This window comes from Balaenoptera musculus, chromosome 16, assembly GCF_009873245.2.
Source record: "Balaenoptera musculus isolate JJ_BM4_2016_0621 chromosome 16, mBalMus1.pri.v3, whole genome shotgun sequence".
NCBI lineage: Eukaryota > Metazoa > Chordata > Mammalia > Artiodactyla > Balaenopteridae > Balaenoptera > Balaenoptera musculus.
The window spans coordinates 39,354,693-39,377,389 of NC_045800.1; the positions used below are offsets into that span (position 1 = coordinate 39,354,693).

The 22,697-nt window shown below is 39.3% G+C and overlaps 1 protein-coding gene across 5 annotated transcripts in view; it reads left to right on the plus strand.

Annotated features, from left to right (window-relative positions):
• The window catches only part of SGMS1 (sphingomyelin synthase 1), a 295,764-nt gene that overhangs the window by 209,797 nt on the left and 63,270 nt on the right, over positions 1–22,697 (plus strand). The window contains exon 1 of one of the 5 annotated variants that reach the window (XM_036829634.1): positions 13,652–13,734. The exons of the other annotated variants lie outside the window; for them this stretch is intronic. The gene's annotated coding sequence lies outside the window, so the exon portion shown is untranslated. Of the gene's footprint in view, positions 1–13,651; positions 13,735–22,697 lie in introns of those variants that run through there. 5 annotated transcript variants of the gene reach the window in all.

A 22,697-nucleotide genomic window follows, 5' to 3' on the forward strand; every position in this document is an offset into this window, starting at 1 on the left:
TAAGAAGTAAACAGAGCTCTAGAGTACAGAAATAATAGATAATAGGGAGCAACCACTGGCCCTTGGGCCCCTGAGGCAAAGGCCACACCTCATACCCGATCCAGACCTTGCTGGAGAGAACGCCCCTGGCTGTGGCCCACTGTGTGGCAGAGAAATTGCTGTGGTGCCAGGCTGGTGGAACTTGCTGAAAAGGCACCATCCATCCTTTGGGGTGCCGGGGAACGCTGTGCACAGGGAGATGTGGACGGGGATACTCCACTACAAAAGCGGGAGACGGGTGCCAGCGAAGCTGCTCATACTGCAGGGGGCTGCCAAGGAGTGCGCCAGAACCAGGAGGCACGGGGCCTTCCTCCAGCTGTGTCTTGCCAGCATCTTTTTGCTGACAGTGGTTAACAACATCATGCAAGCGAGCAAGTGAAAAAATATCTCAGGGGCCCAGATCCATTTATGCAGATCAGGCAGTAAAGGGTGAACTTATGGCGGACAGACAGTAAATTGATCACTGGCACAGGGAGGAAAAAGCTCACCCTTTTCTCAGAACCTTTATTTTTCTTTCATTCAACCAGGCAGTAGCACATGATGTATATATTTTGGAGTGGTTTTTATTTTTTCCCTTGATGGTACTGAATCATTTTCCTCAGACCTTGAACACTATATGGTTTGATTACCTGTGTTTTCCATGTGGTGACCTATCACTAAGGGACTGTTGAAGATTAAGTTTCTTTCATTTTCTTTTTTATTGTTTGCCTCTTAAACCTTAGATAAATACATGGATAATCAGGAATTGGTGCATGCTACATTTATGAAATGCCATCCAACCAGATGACATCCCAGGCTTTTTGTTTAATGCTTGTGAAAATATTTGCTACAACCTAGAATTATAATTGCACATGAAGTAATTCAATTTGAGATTTATCTCTGACGCTTTATAAATATTTGCCAAAGGATTTCACAATATAATATATAGGGTTATGGTTTTATTTGTGTGTAGTGGTTGTTTGCTAGTGCATTTCTTTACTGCTTTCTTGTGAATTTGGAGGACTAGACCTTCCAGAAGAGCTTTTTAAAGATTTTTCTCTCCGGGTTGTTTTCTGCATTCCACAGCTCTGAACTGCTAGATTTCATAGCAGTTTCTTGCTCCCTAACACCATGCAATGCATAATTTATCATTTTGTTTAAAACATTAGAAAGGGACAGGTACTCAGCCTTGACCTTGAACCCAAGTTGATAACTTGATCTGTCTGTGCTGCCTTCTTTTTCTCTGCTTCATTTCTTATTTTGAGTTTTTCTCCCTCAGAACTCTCCTGAAAAACCTTTAGCTCATTAAATATATTTTGGGAGGTTCAGATGTTTTAAAGGCTTATGGCTTTAACATTTTTTTAAATTAGATTTCAAATGTAAAGAGAGAGAGAGAACTGTCCATAATCTTACATTCAGGTAACCCATGATGACGTTGAAAATAAATAAAAAACAGTGTGTGTACATGGCTAACATACAAATGGTATCAAAAGGTACAAAAAGAGAAGTAAAAGCCTCTCCTCAAGTGTGACTATTGTTACATTTTTTGTGATTTCTTCCAGGAAAAAAAATGTTTTGGGCATATATCTGCATCTTTCTGGCTCTCTGCTTTTTACATTTTTTTAATAAAGGGATTCAGTTGTACATATTTTCTATAGCCTTTTTTTTTGTACTTTTCCTATTACTTTTTTAGAGCTCTTTCCCATCAACACACAGATCTTCCTTATTTACTTTAATATGATATGTACAAGATTTCATTACTTCATCCACATTATGGACGTGTAGTAATTGATTTTATCTTTGTCTTCTGGCTAGTTTAGTCATTGCCAAGTATTTGTGGGGAGGAATTGTAGTTACCTACTGGAGTTATTATAGTTCGCCTTTTTGTAAATAAACCTCCTGATGATATATCAGTAGGTTACATTCCTAGCAGTGAGATGGCTAAGTCAGAGGATGCGTGCATCTTTAACTTTGGTAAGCATTTCCAGATTGTACTCTAGAAGGGCTACACAGATTGGTTTTCTCTTCCCAAGGTTGTGTCTTTCCCACACCCCCATCACCACTGTAAGTCACGAGGCTTTAACATTTTTGCCAATCTGATAAGTTAAAAATGTTACCTCTTTGTTTTCATTTGCTTATCTTTAATAACAGGTTTCGTATCTTTCTATAGGTTCCTTGGGCATTCATATTTCTTTTTGTAAATTGTCTGCTCCTATGCTTTACTGTGTACTGTCTTCTTCCTCTTCTCCTTCCTCTTTCTTCTTGCTCCTTTTCTTCCCTACAGGGTTCTTTGTCTTTATTGTATTGACTTATATGAGCTCATTTTAAATTAGGGAAATTAGTCTTTTCATATATGTATTGCAAATATTTTTTCCCATGTTATATATCCTGTCTTTCACTGTTTATTGAAAATATTGTTACTCTGGTGTAAGGAATATAAAACATGTTCTCTTTTAAAAAAGAAATGAAAGGAGGTTGGGGGTTAAGAAAAGTTGGCCACACTATCTGCTGTTTTTGAGGCCTGGTAGTTGTAGTTTGGGACCAAAGTTATTTCCACGAATCCTAGTGTGTCTCATAGCCCTGGAGACCCCATACCGTCTTATTTACACCAAGACCACGAATACCAACCTCCTCTTTCTTTGTGTTCACATGATTACCTGTCTAGACCGGCCAGTCAGAGATAATTATATCTATTCTCTTGTGACTAGAGTGTTGCTAAAACAATATTTTTTTAAATCCAATTTTAAAATAATGAATAGATCAAGAATGGCTATCCCTCCACATTTCTTCAAAGGACAGACTTCTCATCTGAACATTTAAACTTTTAAGATTCTGGTTAACAAAAATTGACTGTATCAAAGCATGTTACGGGCTTCCCTGGTGGCGCAGTGGTTGAGAATCTGCCTGCCAATGCAGGGGACACGGGTTCGAGCCCTGGTCTGGGAAGATCCCACATGCCGCAGAGCAACTAGGCCCGTGAGCCACAACTACTGAGCCTGCGCGTCTGGAGCCTGTGCTCCCCAACAAGAGAGGCCGCTATAATGAAGAGGCCTGCGCACTGCGATGAAGAGTGGCCCCCGCTCGCCGCAACTAGAGAAAGCCCTAGCACAGAAACGAAGACCCAACACAGCCAAAAATAAATAAATAAGATTACTATTAAAAAAATAAAAAGCACGTTACGTATACTGTAAACTGTGACTCAGCCTAAATCCAAGGAAAAGATTTGACTAGTTCTTTCCCAGAGAAGATTTTAAGGATTTCCTGAAATTTCATATAATCTATATTTATGTACTTATTCATACATACGGAAAGCCTTTTAATGGTATCCTCTAAAGGGCAATATTATGGTACAGTATTTTCCTGGTTTGACCTACAGTCCTGCTCTCTGAAAATAGCAATAAATCTTAATTTCCAGTAGGATCCTGGCCTCTTTTTCATGCCATTTGACCTGAGATGAGGTGTCTAATGGCTTTGTTTACTCTTCATAGTTCTATGAAGGCAGTTGATTCCGTTAAGTTGAATTTACTGAAATAAGGCCCTTATAATAGGAAGATGGATTTATTTTTGAGAAAGGTAATGCTAAGCTTTGACTTCTGCAACTATTCAGTAACATTCAGTGCAAAAATAATTGGACATCAGAACATTAGAGAACCAGCCATTGTTATTTTGAATGATCATGGTGCTTATTAAGCCTTCGTTTCAGTGCAGACTGCTGAAATAATTGATGATGTCATTAATTAGTTTCAACCAGATAAATTTTTGGTAGTTTCGTAATGGCACCTTTCTAAACAGGATATCAAAATGAAAGATAAATGGAGATGTTTAAAAATGCCTAGCTGTGTCAAAGGAAAGCTCACAAATGATTTCTTAGGCATAATAGTTTTGTACCACTTTAGTCCACCTTGCATCCTTAGCTTTAGCTTATAAATCAAGTTGACTAAATAAGGCTGACAGAAATTCATTTGTGAATTTGTCTTTGACATCTTATACAGGAGGATAAGTGAATAAGACAAATGGAATCTACTTTGAAGAATGAGTTTCTAAAAGCAGGAGTGTCTGTCATTAGTTCCACTCAGTGAGGGCGGGTCTGCAGGTGAGATCCTGGTGCCTTGTCGAAAGGCTCCAATCCGGCCCTGGAGAAACTAAGCAAATGAAAAATAAAATGCTAATATCAACAGTGACCGTTGTAAAAAAAAAATAGATACTTCAAGAAAATACAGGACCTTTTGTGGGGTATTTTTGATTAGGTGGTATAAATTTTCAGTGGTGTGTAGACTTTTTGGAGGAATGCTTTGCAGTTGAAATGAAAAGTGTGAACCACTTGAGAATAAAACTAGTAGGCTTTACAGTGAGTGGGAAAGCAGAGGCTTTGGAAATGAAGTTTCCGCATTTGGTTCTCATGCTGCCGCTCACGGGTGTTCCCGAATAAGGAATACACGCTCTCCGAGCCCCAGTTTTTTTAATTTGTAAAAGCGGAGATTAAAATACCTACCTCGAAGAGTTTTGAGAGAAATAGATGAATTTGGTAGATAATAATCACTCGACAAATATGTGTCCTCCCTTTAAGGAGGTTTCTGGTATTGTGCAGATGGAGAGGGCAGCTGTTGATAAAGATCTCCGGCATCGCTGATGTTGAAAGTACCTCTTACAACATCAGGTATGGGAAATGGGGCTAGTTTAGAACTTGCTGTTTTTCAGGAAGGCAGAGAGATGTGCTCTTAGAATGTGACAATTAATGATTTTTCCCATTGCTGGTTCAAATGTCACATAATTGCCCCTGGTTTATGTTGTATGTCTCGAGATGTGGCCACAAGTCCCACTGAGGTCAGTTATAGGCGTAAGTATTTATATTGGAGCGTTTGTGTTTCTGGAGTCCTCTGCCGTTGGTCTGGTCACACACGCTAATTATCGCCACCGGGAGACAGTGAAGTTCCCTTGGCGGAGGCTGCATTATGAATTGGTCACCACACACTGAACCAGAACACTTGGGAGCTTCCCGTCCAGGTACCCTCTGGCCTCGGTGTAGCTCACAGGGAGGTCGGTTACATCATTATTGGTCATAAGACAGGCTCTGATGACTGCCCAGACTTTGATCAGTGCCTGATGCATCCTGCTCCCATACTCATATTGAACATACTTGAGGCAATGGAACAAAAGGTCAGTGCATGTGATTTTATACTTCTTTCTTTTTCCCCACAAAAGTAAAGTTTCTCTTCATGTTTTTTTTTATCTTACTAATAATGTACTGATATACATGCTGATGAGCACTAACTGGGAATACTTATTATGTACTGCTCTCTAAGTGCCTTGTGTATATGATATACTGAGTTAATCCTCATAGGCTATGGTGTAGGTGCTATTATTATCCTCGGTTTACGGAGACAAAAAGCTGTGGCGCAGAGTGGTTGAGTAATTTGCTCAAGATCTCACAGCAGTAAACAGAAGGGCCAGGATTTAAATCTGGGTCATCTCTTGACTACTACTATACCAGCCTTCCTCCCCTGTAAGAAAATAAAGACAGTTACAAAGAACATTAAAAAAATATATAAATCCCATCTATCCAATGACAACCATTCTCAGCACTTCGGTGCACTTACTTCCAAATCTCTTCCTTGAACTTTGATGGCAAATCCTCTCTTCCCATTTCTACTTCCAAGGGCTAATGAAACATTGTGAACAGCTTGGTATTTATTTTCCCAAATATACATGCAAACACATGCACATGCATAGATAATCTACACCCGTTTCTTAATGTCCTACCATATGCATTGTTCTGCGAGGCATTTTTTCACTCAGGATATGCTGGACATTTTTCTATATGTATTGTATATAATCTAACACATATATTTCGATCATCTATTTAGTATGGATTGCACTACTTTCAGAGGATGACTGCACCATAATTTCTTCCAGTGTACCGCTTTCATTGATGGACATTTAGATTGTTGTCCCATTTTCCCTACACCATTTATAGTAGCTGCATATATTTTACTGTATGAAAGTACTATAATCTAACTAATTTTCCTCTTATGAGATTCAGGTTGTTAGAAGGTACTAGGATGAACATTCTCACAAATGAGGATGTGAGTACATCCTTACTTAGTTACTTCCCAGCCCCAACCAAAATGCCAAGACCAAATGATCACCCAATCACTTTAAAAAAAAAAAAAAAAAAAGGAAAAGAAACTTTATTGAGGTATACCTTACCTACTGTAAAATTCACATCTTTTAAGTGCACAGTTTAGAGATTTTAAAAATTTACCAAGTTAAGCAACCAGCACCATAAACCAGTTATAGAACATTTTTACCAGTCCAATGAGATCCCTCTTGCCCTTTTACAGTTAATCCCTATTCTCATCCCCAGCCCCAGGCAACCACTAATCTACTTTCTGTTTCTATAGATTGGTCTTCTCTGGACATTTCATATACCCTATCACTTTTAAGAATTTAATATCCATGAGTAGTATCTCTTTTCTTATTCTTTTGATTTTGGCTCATATAAAACTCCTGGCTAGAATTGTTCATTATATTAGGGCTTAGTTCTGTCTTGAATAATACAAAGAATTATCATCGTCATTATTATCATCATCATCGTCATTTTTTTAAAAAAATATTTATTTATTTATTTGGCTTCGTCAGGTCTTAGTTGCAGCACGTGGGCTCTTCGTTGTGTTCCGTGGGCTTCTCTCTAGTTGTGGTGTGTGGGCTCCAGAGCACGCGGGCTCAGTAGTTACAGCGCGTAGGCTTAGTTGCCCATGGCATGTGGGATCTTAGTTCCCCGACCAGGGATCGAACCTGCGTCCCCTGCATTGGAAGGCGGATTCTTAACCACTGGACCACCAGGGAAGTCCCCATCATTATTATTATTATTATTATAAATTTTTGTCTTCTGTTCCACAGAGACAAACTGCAGTTGTTAGGGTTCCTCAGTAATGCTTGCCATATCAAAAGAGAACTGTTGGGTGGTTTTCAGCTTGTTTAATTTCTTCATGTGGTGGCTTGATAGTAATGGGGATTCTTGACTTAGTTTGATTGAGAATATGTGCAGGTTTCACAGAAGACATGTTACCAAGACACGGCAAGAACTTACCAGAACCTCACCTTTGAGAAGTGATACCAAAAAGTTCTCAGTCGTGATATCCCAAACCAGTTTTGGGTGCTAATGGTTACATTCAAATTGCTTAGAAAAGTCGTGCAACCCGTTTGGACTAAAAACTCTGTAGTGTTAAAATAATTTAAAAATTTTAAAAGTTGAAGTTGCTATTAAATTGATTTTATAAACTATTTTGAATTAAAAGCTGATAATTTAAAATTTAGGATAATTTCAATATTTAATATTTCAATATCTGATAGTTCCTGTAAATATTTTTAGATGCCTGCTCCCTGCATTTGTAGAGCTGTGAAGAATCTGATTATTTTTATATCATCTGTTTTGGGGTTTCCATTTGAAGTGCATACATATTTATTTTTAATTCTTATTTCAAGTAATTATCATTGCCCAAAGACCTTTATTTTTTAAGAAGCTCAGAGAGAGTAGAGAAATAAGCAACAAGTCTGCCTCTTTTATTAATGAGAAAAAAAATGCAGTATGATATTAACTGTATTCTAAAATATTTGTTAGCACACCAGAGCACAAAGTCCAGGTGTGGGGTTATTTCTGTGTGTAGTCTTTTGAAATGTATCTAGTACATAGTAGAGTTACTCCCAAGTTATACACTGAAGAGAAGTGCAACGATTCAGCATCGCAGTTCTCAGATGCCACTTCTTGAGGTGGATTTCATCACCATCATCCCTCCATAGGCCCAAAACTCATTTGTTTTCAGTGGCTTCTTTATGATTAACATATGATTAACATATGTGGAAGAGAAAAGCTTTTTCTTTAAAGGAAATAACTGATTTATCTTGAATACCTTTGAAACCTGAACGGTTGCTTAGGTAACAGCTATTGCATTTTATGATCTTTGGCAAATGGCAAAGGCAGCTTTCTCAACTTGTGTTTGTCTTCCAAAGAGAAAATCAAAGCAATGTAGAGTAGTTGATGCTTACCCAGAAAAGGTAACTCATGTGCACAGAGGCAAAGAGTTGTAGAAATCTAAATAAACCCAGACACTTTGTTCTTCAGACCTTTTAGAAATTGATTGTCTCTTTCACAGAAGGGGGAGTAAGCTGTGATCAGAAGTGTGTGTCGTTGGAATGTTGTTAAACATAAGCTAGCTGTATCCCCTTTTCTCTCCTTTCTCCTTTGGTTTGGTGTCATGGCCGTCTCCTTTCATTTATGAACTAGAGCAGGCCACTCCCGTCTTAATCTTTCCTGTACTCTTCAGTGCCTTCATCTTGCTTTACTGTGTGTGTGTATGATTCAAGATGCAAGATCCTTCTTTTGAACTGGGTAGTGACAGTAGAAACAGACACTGCCCATGACCACGTATCCTACCTGGTACCCACAGAACACCCCACCCTGAGTGAGCTCTCATCTAGGTGTTTGCTGTTTGCAAAGAGCGTACAGTTTGGATCTCTAAATCCAGCAACTACATCAGAGATCTTAGATGATCAGATTCACTGCAAGAGAATGGGTTGGGAGTATTGATGTAAAGAGGATAAACTGACTATTTTCTGGGGGTTTTTGTTTGTTTGTTTGTTACTGCCCTTGATCTTACAGTACATTAATTTTGAGTAAATTTAATAAATCAACCGATGTTCACATTTTGAGTGCCCCATATTTTCACAAAAGTGTGCATTTATTTACAAGTGTGTATCTTGTAAATAATGTTACCTTGCCCTATACAGCTTTCTTCATAACAGAGCCCCTGAGCTGCTGCTTAGGGAATCATTGAGGTGTGGGAACCCAGATACTTTTGGAACGTTATCTTTTTGTTTTTTTTAAATAGCTCCTGACTTATTTATTTATTTATTTATTTATTTAAATTTTTTGGCTGTGTTGGGTCTTTGTTTCTATGCAAGGGCTTTCTCTAGTTGTGGCAAGCGGGGGCCACTCTTCATCGCGGTGCGCGGGCCTTTCACTGTCGCGGCCTCTCTTGTTGCGGAGCACAGGCTCCAGATGCACTGGCTCAGTAGTTGTGGCTCACGGGCCTAGTTGCTCTGCGACATGTGGGATCTTCCCAGACCAGGGCTCGAACCCGTGTCTCCTGCATTGGCAGGCAGATTCTCAACCACTGCGCCACCAGGGAAGCCCCGGGAACCCAGATACTTTTAAGAGAATCTTTGGGTCCTTAAATTGGGGGAGGCACGATATGAAAAATAATACCATTTGGAGGATGTGGTACGTGGTGGGGTCGGATGTGAGGAAGTAGACTGCTAAAGGCAGCCATGATTGATTGAGCACCTACTGTATGCCTGGACTGTGCTAGGTGCTTTGCAACTCTTTATTTCATGTAATCCTGTGAAGTAGGTGGTGTTATCCTTGTTTTTATATACAGGGAAACTGGCTTGGAAAGGTTGTTAATTTTCCCAAAGTCACAGATGGAGTTTAAATCTAGTTCTTACTACTTTTTAACTCATTTGCTTTCAGACTGACCTGTTCCTTGCTATCTCTGGTTCCAAAATATCTCCCCCTCTACAGTCCTGTGTTTTTTGTTTTTTGTTTTTGTTTTTTTTAACTTCCTTTTTGTATACTCTTAAACTGCTACCACTTATGGATAGATCTTCTGAAATGCAAACATCCTAGAGAAAAGAAACACCTTTGTAGTGTAAGTTGACCTTTGCCTTACTTTGCTCAGCTCCTAGCTGAGCATACTAGGACTTGAGATAAAGGCGGTTGTAAATGCAAAGGAGAGAGGAGAAGAGGCAGTGTTTAACCTGGGCCACCAGGCAGGCAGCCCTGGGAGCCTCCTTTGCAGAGCCTAGGGAAGTGCAGAATCCAGAGAACATGACCACTGAAAGGGGGGTGAGATTTCATCAAGGCAAACTGTCTCCCTTTCATTTTTGTTCAAGTTCTTTATCAAGGAAAGAAGGAAATAGAGGGGGAGAGTCCAGAACTTGGTTTAGTTCCTTAGGGAAAGCTTTGTCAAATACAAATACAATTAGGACCCCTAGTTGGATGATTAATCATTTGAGAGTGGAAATAATGAAAAATGACACATGCCCACCATAAACATTTTATTAAACTTAGAAATATCAACGCTCAGAATCGGTTAGTCTTTCATTTAGTGTCAAGAGTGTTTCTTTGGATATGGGTTCTCTGTTTTGTGTTCCATAATTGTCTTTCCCTCACAAATCATAGTCACGACGCACCATCGGTGATGTCCAGTCTTTATTTCTTTAAATTCAGAACATCAAAACTTTCCAAGCAGCTCAGTACTGAATCCGTCTAGGTATTGAGAAGTCATGTTTTCCCCTTAGAATATTAACATTATCTCGAATACACCTAATTTTTCAGCATTTTTAGCTATTTTCATTTGTCAAGTGTTTCTAAAGCATTCAGTTTAGTTTTATAGAAACAGCAGGTCACTTTTTTTCAGATTCGAATTTCATTTATTACTTAATATTTTGTTAAATTATGTAATAACAGAACCAAGTACAAGCTGCACAAACAAGTTGAGAGCAAATGTAATTTAAGTCTTGATAAGCATTGCACATCGACCAGTGGGAACAGAGTTGTCAGGCTTGTCTTAGCTAATTCCAGTCAGTGACAGTGACTGGTTACTTAGCCATCCACATGCTTTAGTGTGTTGTGAGGGAGGGGTTAATCTAGTCCCAGATTGGTGAAGGTATCCAGGGGACCCCACCAACCCGTTACTATGCTTTTTACTATGAATTGCATCTCGAGTTGTAAAAATTCAATATACTAATCATAACAGTAACCCATGAAGGCATTTTTTGGTATCTAATCACAAAAAAGTAGCCATGTGGCTAGAGAGAGCAGGGCATGGAGTTTGCCATCACCTCAAGGTTTGCTGTCTCTTGCTATCCCTGGATTCAAGGGATAAGCTCATGAGGTAGATGTGAGCCGAAACTCCCAGCTCACTCAAGTGCTTCTGCCAGGCTCTTCCTGTTACGTAAAAGCTAAAAGGAGTCCATGCAGATTACAGTGTTATTCTACATATGATAATTAGTTCTCAAAGTATAACTAGTTCATGTAGTGATTTGTTAATTTGGTTCATTACTTGATTCACTTTTAAGAAGCAGTCATTAACTTCATTATTTTTACTTTTTAGTTAGGCAGAAAAAATCCATACCAGTCATTACTTGCTAAACCATTTGGTGTTGAATGAAAAGCAAAAACCTAGAAAAAAAGCAACTTTGGCTCTAACAGCCTGAACGTTGGGGTCAAACTTGTCTTGCTTTCCTGCCCCCCAAATTAAATTAGCTATGACTTAAAGCAAAACGTATAGATAGCTATAAAAAACTTGGGGTTTTTTTTGCTGTTTCATGTTTATTTCGCATTACCTCAGATTTATTTTGATTTCCATTTCGTAGTGCCTGATAACCAAACTTTGTACAGACCTCTTGAAAGACCACGACCTCCGAGAAAATTCACACTATTGAAAGTTATGGATAACTGAATGGCAAGAGGAGTTTCTTAGCGGATGTGGTTCTTGATCAAGTCTGGACAAATTCTGCCCTGTCATGTGTCGTAAACTATGGTACAGAACGCGTCCGAAGTGCCAGGGGAAAACCAGCATTATGCCATCACCCACATTACCATCCCTGACTCTCGTCTCTCTTGAAGAAGGAATTCACGTGGCTGGTGATGGACGTATTGATTTGGGATCCACATAACAAACACTTAGACTCGTTAGATATCAGCAGTGAATCTTTAGGTTCAGTCTAGTTTTAGATTTGGCTAAGGGATTCCTGGTTGGCGCAGCAAAATGAGAAACATCATAAGATGTTATCCATAAGATAGGAACTGACCAGTTTTTAAGGAAAGCAAGCCTCTTTTAAAAATTCAGAGAGGAACTTTCCTGGAGATCCAGTGGTTGAGACTCCACGCTTCCACTGCAGGGGGCACAAGGTTCCATCCCTGGTCAGGGAACTAGGATCCCACATGCCGCTCAGTGCAGCCAAAAAAAAAAAAAGTTTCAGAGAGGAAGGATGTGAGAATGGAATGCAAATAATTTTCCCCTTTAACACAGAGGATTGGCTTACGTGGCAGTTTTCCCCCTGCTTTTGTGTGTCCATGTAGAGAGAGGATATATGACTCAGGGGGCAAAGGTCAAGAGTCTGGACATTTGGGTAATGAGTACCTTGCTCTGGGAAGATGACTGAGCACAGTGTCCCGAGGGCATGTAAGATCAAAAGAATCTCCTTGTTTGGGGGGACCTTTATCAGCTCACCTGCAAGATCTTTTTAAGCTGTACTGTTCAGCCAGTGCTTTTGTTATCTGTATCGTGGATGTCCATACTAATAAAAAACATTTTGCCCAGAGAATCTTTTTTCTTGTTGAGGGACAGATATCAGAAAAGGTCCACAGTCTCTGTAACTATCCCTAGTAATTAGGCTCAGAACTCAGTGCCTTTATCAAAGGGAATTTCTAGAACAGTGTATTATTGCTTAACCCACCTCCTTATCTGCCATTCGTGGAGTTTCTCAGATATTTCCTGACTTTCTTGTCTGCCTCTGGATCAAAAAAGGAAATGTAGAGCCAGTGAGGAAATAGTTAAAAAAAAAAAAAAAGAAAGGAAGAACAGAAAAAGAAACACAGAATAAAGCTTTAGTATTATCTTTCCAATAAATGGGATGCGGTGTTTAGATTTTTATCATCCATCTAATGTAAGGTGTTCTTGCCTGTCACAGTTTGATCTTTTTGCCTCTTTTTTTTTTCTCTCCTATTGTTGACTTGACCTGGTTTCTTTACGTAGAGAATCTGGAAATGTTTTCGTTCTTTGAGGAAAGAGCTACGCGTAAAAGCCCCACTGCCTGTGGGGACTGTAGGGTGGGTAATATTTGGGTGTACTTTCAGGGTCAGGTCTCACCTTGCTCAGGGAATGTTGTATGTGTGGGTAGGTTATTAAAGACATGGTGGTTTCACAATGTATGTGTATATCAACTCATCGTATTGTACAGCTTTAAAAAATTTAAAAAAATTAAGCAGTGGTAGCTCCAGTAGCTGTTGATGAATGCCTGAGGCTTGGTGGAAAGAACTTCTGTTTACTGTGAGTACTGGCTCTCTGATTAGCAGTTGTGTGTTTCATCCCACCACCCAACATAGATTTTTTGATGTATTTATTTTATTTTTATTTCTTTTTTCTGGGTGCCTTATGTTTTTTGTGTGTGTTCGTGTGTAATTTTCAAAACAAAAGTTGGGCTCATACTAAATTATGGCTTAAAAAACATTTTATAATGACAATTTTTGAAAATGTGGAGTGACTAGTAGCACACTCTATATCCTTATCACCCAGCATTAACAACTGTCGGCTTTCTCTGATTCTTGTTCTGCCTTTCCCTCTGCCCTACTTTGTTCAGGGTCAGGGGAGGGAGAGAGGGGGCCAAAGTAAATCTCAGGCATCATACCATTTCCTTCCCAATACTTTGTTCTCATGTTTGTTATTCAATTATTTACTTTTTGTCTGTTGACTTTTCTTTCTCTTGTTACTGAAATAACTCTTGGACTGTGCCCTGGTGGAGTTATAAAGGTGCACTCTTCTGGAAGCACTGTCCTCTGCATGATGCTTGATGGGCTGGTCTTCAGGGATCCTGAGGAGGACAGCCCTGCTGGTGTGAAGTTCATGGTCCAGTTACTAATAGAACCCAGAGGTATGACTGCTGCCTCCTTAGCCTGTAGAGTCAGGTGTAAGGCTAGGCCTTCATTGAGTGATGTTATGTTTAGAAGAAGTAGACCCAAATCTAAGTCATAATGATTTGTATTATTTATTAAACTCATACAGAAACCATAGCTTTGGATAAAACTGCCTAAAGGATTGTGTCTAGATCCTATTTTGTTTCTGTAGTTACCTAGACAGGAAACTGTTGATATTACAATTTAATCATTTATAAATTTGCCATCCTTTGGGTAATATAATAATCTGTGCAGCATTTCATGGTTTTGAAAGGTTTGTCATATTCAAGTCCAACAATAACATTGTGAGGGAGGAAAGATATTAAATTTCTGCCCAATTAATTCAAAGGAGAAGTTGAAAGATGGGAGGGGGTAGTCATTGACTTGACTTTAGGTCTGATGTCTCCTAGTCTAGAAGTCTTTCTGCTTTGGATGGTTTTTGAGTTGCTTTAGAATGTGTTGTGAAATTAGAACTTGCGTTTTCCTTTATACTTGAACATTTTTGTATCAAATGTTTGGGAAATTCACGCCACCTCGGATAAGGTCTTGGAGATGCTTGGGGAAGACTGTCCTCTTATTGGGTCTTATTCCAACACGGGGCCAGGGCAGCAAGCACAGTGCTTTTGGAGCTGATTCCTAACACCACGGTCTCTCCCCCATGACATTGGTTTCCACCTCTCTCTAGTGCTATCCAAGACCCAGACCCAGACCCAGACCCAGACCATGACCATCACCATCTTTGCCTTCATGCACTGGTTACTTTTGTGACAGAGTGGAATTAATTTGATCCTAAAATCTCTGAAATTTTTCCTGGGGACTAGAGATACTTGATCCAGTAGAGAAATTGTTTGGACACTCCTTCACCCCTGTAGGAATTTGTACAGGCATCAAATTTCCCAGTTCCTCTTAAAACATCTAGACATGGATATTCTGTTGGCTTAAATTCCCTGAGGGAATAGAGTGATTCTTCGGAGCTGATGCTTCAGGAAATTTTTATAGTAGCAATCTAAAAATGTATATACTTGTTTCTCCCAGAGATACTTTCTTTTCTTTCACCAGTTAAAATTGGTTTCCTGCTGAAGTGTCTTGTCTGCTGCAGGTGTCTTTTGTAAAACATGATTTATGCATTTGATTTATGGACATTACACATATATAAAGTATCAAGTGTTCTGAGTAAGAATTGAACGTAATTTCAGTGCAGATATTTTAACCGATGTTTATTATTCAAGGAATTCTTTGTATAAAATAGGATAATCTGATTTTAATATGAAGTTGCTTTGAAAAAATTAAGGGAAAGCCAAGCCAGCTAAAATCAGGAGGATGTGTATTATGGAAGATGTTAAACAATAGGCAGTACTGTTTTCAAACATTTTTTTGTTTGTTTAACATCTTTATTGGAGTATAATTGCTTTACTGTGTTGTGTTAGTTTCTGCTGTATAACAAAGTGAATCAGCTATATATATACATATATCCCCATATCCTCTCCCTCTCACTCTCCCTGTCCCATCCCTCTAGGTGGGCACAAAGCACTGAGCTGATCTCCCCGTGTGATGCAGCTGCTTCCCACTAGCTATCTGTTTTACATTTGGTAGTGTATATATGTCAGTGCTACTTTCTCACTTTGTCCCAGCTTACCCTTCCCCCTCCCTGTGTCCTCAAGTCCATTCTCTACATCTGCGTCTTTATTCCTGTCCTGCCCCTAGGTTCAGCAGACCTTTTTTTTTTTTTTTTTAGATTCCATATATATGTGTTAGCATACGGTATTTGTTTTTCTCTTTCTGGCTTACTTCAATCTGTATGACAGACTCTAGGTCCATCCACCTCACTACAAATATCAAACATTGTTAATCAAAACAGTTGGTTAACCACATGTTGTCATACCAAGGTTCTGGTCTTATCAAATAAATAAAAGACACAGATCTGCAATGAGTGCATTAACCAATATGCAAATGGTGCAGCCAAAATAATTACTAAAGTGCTTACAAACAGTTTTGTTTATAAAAACAAAAAGCTTCATACAAAGTCTAATGAGGTACAGGGCTTGTTAGAGGTTTTATGTTTTGTGGGCATAGCTGGACTAAGCATTTCTGCAAATGGGTGTGAGCCTCCAGACCCAGACGAGCTATGGGAGAGCTTTTGTTTGGGGGAGCCGGTAGTAGCTGTGTGCATGTTGGGTGGAGGTGGGGAGAAAGACACACAGAAAGACTTCAGTCAAATCTTAGGCTCTCACTGAGAAACTGCTCTCACAGCCTGGTCTCAGCTTTGCTAGTCTTTGCCGTGTGATCTTGGGTAAAGCACTTGCTTTGATGACCCCAGTTTGTTTAGAATTTGAAGATTCAGCTAGAATCTAATTTTACAATCGGGGTGCTTGAATTCCCCCATATGTGAGGTAGTAGGTCAAGAGGTGTGAAGTAACATGATAAACACATATTTCTTAAAGATTTGGGCAAAGAAAGTGGTTTTTGTATGAATATAACCATTATTATAGAGAATACAAAAATACAAAATTTACATGTAACTTTAAGGTCAACTAAACATTAAAAATTGTCCTTCTTAAAAAGTCTGTGCATCCAGACTTTTGAGTGGCTATGTTTATCCTCTCTCTGCCCACAGGAGTCTTGGGAAAAAATGTTCAGAATGGTGGTTGATATCTTTGCCAGTTGCTAGATGCAATCTAAAATCTTCTTTCACTCTTAATTTATATTTACTCTTCCTCTTATAAGAGCCAATCATGGTCACTTTCCTTGTCAGTAATCAAGTGTTTTTGTTCTTTTGTCCATGTATGCAGTAGGTGACTTAGAACAGGGTGTGTCCTGTGAGCAGAGTAATTCCTATTATATTGGAAGAGATAGTCTCATTTGTTTCATTCATTCTGTAATATCCATGGAGTGCCAGCTCTATGCTAGGCACTGTTTTGGGCTTTTAATAAGTCCGTTTTCTCTGTTTCAGTATTTAACTCTGCTAATATTTTGAGTAGATAATATATTCACATGGTTCCATGTTCAAATGGTAAGAAAGGATGTACAGTGACAAGTATACTTCTCTTCCTTGCTACCCATCTCCACTCCCTGGAGTCAGTTCATATTGACTATTTTGAAGCTTTCAAGTCATATTTTATGTATATATTAGCAAATATGTATATATCTCCTTCCTTACCTCTCTTTTAGACCCATGGTATTATACAGTACGTGTGAATCTGCTCCCTTGCTTTTTTCATTTAACAATTATATTTGCATTTTTTTAAAGCCCTGAAGCATGTACATCAGACTGTTAGCACTAGTTGTCTCTAAAGGATGGAGTTGAGGAAGCTTGCTTGCCTTCCCTTCCCTGCTCCCTCCCTCCCTCCCTCCCTCTCTTCCTTCCTTCCTTCCAGTCTAATTTGAATGTACTTCTGTATCGTTTGAATCTTTTATAAGGAGAATATATTGTTTTTGTAGTAAGGGGGAAGTCCTTTTTGAAGAAAGAAAGAAATACCTTTGCCTAAGTGGTTGAGGAAAGTGAAAATGTGTGGAACTTCCTTCTCTAGGAAATTTACCCCCTGATGTGACCCACTGCCTTGTAGACGTGATTTGTGTTGAGGAATTGTCTCTGTGGTACACGCAGGTGGCGCCCTGGAGCGCGAGGGGCACTCCGGGAAGGAGGACCGTGTGCGCAGCTCAGGCTCCGCATCAGGCTCGAGCCCTGATGTTGTCTCCCAGCTGATGGAGGCAGGCTGGGCAGTGGACGTGTTAGCCTGGGCAGAGGGCGGAGGGGGTGGGAGACCCTCATGTTAGTTAGGGGCCTCTGCAGTGGTGGAGTGTTTGACCCAGAAGTACGCTCCTGAAGCCGCGCGGAAAGAAGAGAGACGAATTTGTCGGTAACAGGGCTTGTGGTGACAGTACACCTCATTTTAAGGAACTGAAAACATGTTCCAGAGTCTTCTCTCGGCTTACCCCATGGTTTAAAGGGAAGGGACGGCTTCCCACTAGGAGGCGTACTGCTCAGTAGTGGAGCACACAGACATTGGAGCACAGTGGAGGAGCCCTGCTCCAGCGTGTGACCTTGAGCGCCTCACCTCACTTCTGGGGCCTAGGTCCTCACCTGTCAATAGGGATTCTTCACCCTTTTCGTAGGATTGCTTTGATTTCAATGAGCTTATAGTGTAAAAAGCTTAGGTCCTGGTAAACTCTCAGTAATGTTAGCTAGGAGGCGGAGCAGGAGGGTGAGAATGCAAGTGAGTAATGGACCTTCCCTCTCACACGGGGGCCAGAAGCGTGCTGAGAAAAGACCTTGGACTCTTGATCCCGCTTAGTCTCTGCTAAACAGCCCTCTGAAAATTCAGTGCTCTTCAAAGTCATTTCTAGATCACTTGAGCCCAGTGGTCCTCGTCCCGGCCTGGGAGCCAGAGCATCAGTCTCCATCTGGCAGATTGGTTTTTTCAGAGAACTCACATGCAGGTTATTTTACCTCTGTGGCATACAGGTTCCCACTTTGGCATAGAGAGAACTTGGTGGGTGGCTGTTAACTTCCTGGACTCTGAGGTACGGATGCTGTAGGGCTTGGCTGGTAATAATAGTATCCTGTAGAAGACTGTTGTATCACATTATTGATTTTCTAGTTATCAATACTTCAACACTTAATGATGCTCTAATGCCTTTGTAATCAACATCTAAGCTCTATGGAGTAATACAGTACATATTTATTACTCTCTCATGTCTATGAATAATAATATGGTTTTCCAAAGCTGAGGTTAAATCCACAAAGGCTGTGGTGCACTAGTTTTATGATCCTTCATATGGTCTGACGGAGAAGTGTTTAAAATCCAGATGCCCCCCAGGATTAATTTTACATTTACTTTATTTTTGGTTTCTTTAGGGTTAGGCTTATATTTTAAAAGGAGGGATATACTTTAACTACCGTATGTTACGTGTGTCCTAGAATTGCCCTCCTAGCTGTCTACACCTGAGTATAACAGCTGAGGCAGCCGCAGAAAAAAAAAGTTTGATGTCCTATGTCACAGCCTAAAAATCCCTGCAAGAGATCCCAGCAAGCAGAGGGTAATGATTTTACAAGAGAGAACAAATGAGGGAGAAACCTACATGGCATATAGCAGGGAATTGGTTCTTGCATCATGGGGTTAATGTGTCAGAAATCAAGCACGAATGCCTTCATGTTCTCTGGCTGTACTTGCAATGCCAGTTTTTGCAATGGAAAGATGAGATGCAGTTAAGAGGGATGTGCTGTTGGCTCTTCCATGCCGTCCCCCCTCATCTGACATCTTTCCAACCTACTCCCACAATGCTCCAACCCACTTTTCCCCCCAGATTCTCAGATTTCTTTATCTTAAGCCATAGTGATTATTTTGCAGAAAAAATAGTAACTTACTTAAAAGTAATAATAGTGATTGATTTCATGGAACATGCATAAATTGCAGGCACTGAGTGCTTACATATTTCATTTCATCTTCTTAACTTTATAACAGCTTCTTAACAGCTTACAGGTAGTTTTTGTCTTTTACTGGACACTGCAGGAACCGGGGAAGTTAAAAAACTTGTCCATGGTCACATGGCAGGAACCAGTAAAATGGGCATTGGAACCCAAGTCTACCTAATTCCAAAACTTCTGTTCTTAGTTTGGATTTTACCGTAACAATAGCTGCCACTTGTTAAAGACATGTTCCAGAACCACCGCGTACAAAAACAACTTTCTGAGGTTACCAACTTAAACAAGAGATCAGGTTAGCATTACACCCGATATGACATATAAACATCATGTACCCTTTGACACGATGTACTGAATAGGACACAACATCACTTCTGCGTATTCCTGCCAAAAATGTATAACTTTAATCATGAAAACATCTGAGAAACCCAAACTGAGAGACATTCTACAGAATAACTATTATTCTTCAATAGTGTCAAGGTCGTAAAGGCAAGGAAAGATTGGGGAACAGCCATGTATTGGAGGAGATTAAGGAGACACTATAACTAAAAGATTGTGGGAACAGAAAGAGGACATCGGGGAAAATTGGTGCAATTCAAATAAGATCTATTTTTAAGTTAATAATATTATAACATTGTTAATTTCCTGACTTTGATAACCGTGCTATGGTTATCTAAGTTGTTAACACAGGAGAAATGGGGTGAAGGGTATACCTCAGTTTTCTGTTCTGTTATTGCAGCTTTTATGTAAATCTAAAATTATATCAAAAGAAAAAGAAAAAAATGTTTTAAGCCAGCTGAGGTCGATATTAATTCTCATTTTAGAGATGAGGCAACAAGAGATTCAAATGTTAGGTAACTCACCTAAGATCATACAAGTGGTAGTTATTATTAGTGAAGGAAGGAGGAAGAATTTAACCCAGTCTTAGAGATTCCAAAGCTCATTTTAATCACTATGCCATATGGCTGCCTCATGTTTAAATACGTGTGTTCAAAACGTTAGCCCTGGGCTTCCCTGGTGGCGCGGTGGTTGAGAATCTGCCTGCTAATGCAGGGGACGCGGGTTCGAGCCCTGGTCTGGGAGGATCCCACATGCCGCGGAGCGGCTGGGCCCGTGAGCCACAGCTACTGAGCCTGCGCGTCTGGAGCCTGTGCCCCGCAACGGGAGGGGCCGCGATGGTGAGGGGCCCGCGCACCGCGATGAAGAGCGGTCCCCGCACCGCGATGAAGAGTGGCCCCCACTTGCCTCAACTGGAGAAAGCCCTCGCATGAACCGAAGACCCAACACAGCCAGAAAGAAATAAAATAAAATAAATAAATAAAGTAGCTATAAAAAAAGAAAAGTGCTTTAAAAAAAAAAAAAAAACATTAGCCCTGAGCCAAACTCCATCCCCATTAGACACTCCTTATACTGGGAGAAGAAAAAAAAAAAGAAGAATAACAACTTTGTGCCTGTTGAAAAAAAGCAATGTGTATATTTCATTACTATTATTAAATTATATGATATATTGATATATGTTTTGTGTATATATAGAGCAATATTAATAGAGAATTTTATATTTAAGGCAATTTAAAAATCACATGACACAGCCAAATCAAAGTTATATAAATTTTTACCAACAAAAATGAAAACTATTCATTATAAAGCTGTTCTGATTTTTTTCAAATAATTTCTACGTCCTGCATCTCCGAATTATAAATACCATGTTTCTGTCTCTTCTTGCTACCCGGCTCTCTCAAACTTTTCTCTATAAATATCGTTGGCACAAGTGAAGCTTATACTGTTTAATGCAAAAGATACAAGAAGAAAACCATCATTTTGTCTTACTAGAAATTGATATTTTGGAAAAATGAGTAGATTGTTTTAAAAGTTCAGGCCAAAGAGGAGAATGCCAAAAAAAAAAAAAATCATCTATAAAATTTTTAAATCTTGATAAAATATAATTACAATGAAAGTCTTTTTAACTTTAAAAGAAAAACAGAAGTGGATCATTTGGCTCTGTTCAAGTCTAAATAACTTAGTGATAAATTCTGGAAAATTCTTTGATGTAATAGAATTGTAGCACTATTTCAGTGCTAAAGATCTAACTTGAGATCACTTACTTTCTGAGCCTCACCTGCAAAATTGGTACAATAAACTTACCCAAAATTTTTGCTTCAAGAATTGGATAATTTTATAGTTTATAAAGCACCTTCACATAAGAGATTTAAGCATTCATTTTTTTTTAAAGTTTTTTTTTTCCTTCTTAATAAGAATCTATTGTACTGTTGATTTTAACTCCTGAAGTTAATAACCTGCTTCTGAAGACTTTGACCTTTGTTATTTTGATTTATATGTATTAAGTGTTTCACAGAAATGCAGAAAACAAGTTGCTCTTTGCCAAGAAGTTACACCAACCAGCATACTGTGGTGCTATTTTTAATAGTATGTAATTCCTGTGGCCGTTTGATAAAATCAGAAGCTCATAAAATGAAGCCCAGAGTGACAGACCGAGGAAGTTCAGTTTCATGAGACCAGAGCTATTTCCAGGGGTTCTTTGAGAGGAACTCTAACTTGGATCTGTCTGCTAAATTTAGTCTGCCAGCTCCACAGTCGCTCCTCTCAGTTTCTGTTGATAACAGAGGACAAAGGTTGTGTCTGGGGGTTTTCAGCAGGAGGTGGGTGGGGAGAGGGCAAGTGTGTGTGTGTAATTGAGGGAGGGCATCCACTTTTAAAACAGCTATTTATTTATTTATGTTTGTTTATTATAGCCTTGTATTGATTAGAAAAATAATATGTTCATTATAATGAATTTTGAACTGTAAGAAGATAAGTAGAATTGTTAAGTCACCAGAGGTAACTGTCATCAGTTTGGTGTGTAGACCTAAAGTCTTATCTTCTGTGCATAATGTATTCTATCTGCGATACAGTTATCACAAAACCACGATCATGCCATATATATACTGAACAGAAACTTGCTTAAAATTTGCAATATAGAATATCACATGCATTTTTCCACATCATTGAACATTTTCCAAGAAGATTTAAATTATAATTTTGTGGAATTACTTTTAAGGGTACTGATTCATTTAGTCGCTTTCTTATTGTTGAACCTGTGGACTCCTTTCTTCCCCCTGACATTGGTGCCGACTGAAACCCACATGTCAAAAGTCAATTAACTGTAATCCCAATTCTTAATTCCCAAGTTTAGTACCGTGTAAAACTACCTAATATGAAAGGTATATATACGTGTATCCATCTAACAATCTAATTTTATCTAATAGTTTTAACCTGGTAGTACCAGAGAATTAAAAAGAAGAAGAGGAAGATGAAGACCTGTCTCCTACCCTTGTGCTTTACAGATGGAGAGCAGGGTTGCCTGAAATGCCACTTTCTTCTTCATCACACTGTACAGCAAAGGGATGTGAACATTTAGCAAGTGATGGGTTAGGATTTCATTCCTTCCTGAACCGCCCCATGTCCCCTTCCACACTGCAGTTAAGCCCCTGCAAGGTGGATGGGAAAAAGACAAGAGGCAAA